This window comes from Crocodylus porosus, unplaced genomic scaffold (genome assembly GCF_001723895.1).
Source record: "Crocodylus porosus isolate Cpor-Errol unplaced genomic scaffold, CroPor_comp1, whole genome shotgun sequence".
Classification (NCBI taxonomy): domain Eukaryota; kingdom Metazoa; phylum Chordata; order Crocodylia; family Crocodylidae; genus Crocodylus; species Crocodylus porosus.
Genome location: NW_017728949.1, coordinates 51,441,424 through 51,443,201, shown reverse-complemented (window position 1 = coordinate 51,443,201; position 1,778 = coordinate 51,441,424).

Sequence of the window (1,778 nt, the reverse complement as noted above, 5' to 3'; positions counted from 1 at the left end):
GATGCTCTTCACCTGAGGGTGCTGAGGAAATCTGCGGGGGTCATAGCAGGGCCCCTGGCACGGCTTTATGAGCACTTGTGAGACTCTGGCCAGGTACCAGAGGATTGGAAAAGGGCCAATGTGGTCCACATTTACAAGAAGGGGAGAAAAGAGGACCCTGGCAATTATAGGCCAGTCAGTCTTACCTTGGTCCTTGGGAAGACCTTTGAGAAAATTATCAAGGAACATATCCGCAGGGAACCAGCAGGGGAGGTAATGCTCAGGGGCAACCAACCTGGGTTCACTGTGGGCAGAGCCTGCCTAACTTGGTTCCCTTTTATGACCAGGTCACCAAGTCCTTGGATGGGAGCATTGAGGTGGATGTCATCTATCTGGACTTCAAGAAGGCCTTTGACATTGTTTCTTACCCCACTCTCATAAAAAAACTAGACAACTGAGGCACTGATGCCTACATAGTCAGATGGGTGGCAAATTGGCTAGATGGTCGCACCCAGAGAGTGGTGATGGACAGGTCGTTTTTGACCTGGAGGGATATGAGTAGTGGGCCCTTCTTGAGGGCCTGTACTGTTCAACATCTTTATCAGCGATCTGGATATAGGTGTGGAAAGCATGCTGTCCAAATTCACTGACGACACCAAGATGTGGGGTAAGGTGGGCACACTAGAGGTGAGGGACAGAATCCAGCTAGATCTAGACAGGTTAGAGAGGTGGGCGGATGAGAATAGGTGGAATTCAATGCAGACAAGTGCAGGGTACTGCATCTAGGGAGAAGGAACCTGCAACACACCTATAGGCTGGGGAAACACCCTTCTTGTCAACAGTTGCAGAAAGGGATCTTGGAGGCATTGCTGACTCCAGGATGAACATGAGCCACCGATGCAAGGATGTGGTCAGTAAGGCTAACCTCACCTTGTTGTGCATCTACAGACGCATCCTACACAGGTTCAGGGAGGTGATCCTTCCCTTCTATGTGGCATTGGTCAGGCCGCAGTTGGAGTACTGCATCCAGTTCTGGGTTCTGCACTTCAAGAGGGATGTGGCTAGCATTCAGAGGGTCCAGAGGAGGGTCACTCACATGGTTGGGGGCAGTGGGTCAGGCCCTATGAAAAGAATCATAGAATCATAGAAGTAGGGTCGGAAGGGACCTTGTAGATCTTCAAGTCCAACCCCCTGCCTGGGCAGGAGAAAAAACTGGGCTCACATGATTCCAGCTAGGTAGGCATCAAGCCTCCTCTTAAAGACCCCCAGGGTATGAGCCAGCACCACTTCCCTTGGAAGTTGGCTCCAGGTCCTAGCCGCCCTAACTGTGAAGTAGTTCTTGCAGATGTCTAATCTAAACCTACTCTCTAACAATTTATGGCCGTTATTCCTTGTTATGCCAGGGGGTGCTAGGGGAAACAAGGTCTCTCCCAAACCCTTCTGGTCCCCCCTAGTGAGTTTATAGATGGTCACCAGGTCCCACCTCAGCCTTCTCTTGTGAAGGCTGAACAGGTTCAGGTCCCGCAGTCTCTCATTGTAGGGTCTCCCCTGTTGAACCCGGATCATTCGGATGGCCCTCCTCTGGACCCTCGCAATGTTGTCCACTTCCCTCCTGAAGTGGGGTGCACAGAACTGGACACAGTACTGCAGCTGTGGCCTGACCAGTGTTGCATAGAGGGGGAGGATCACCTCCTTGTCCCTGCTAGAGAGGCACCTGTGGATGCACGGCAAGGTCCGGTTAGCCCTTCCAACCGTGACCTCGCATTGTCGGCCCATGTTCATCTTGGAGTCAATAATGA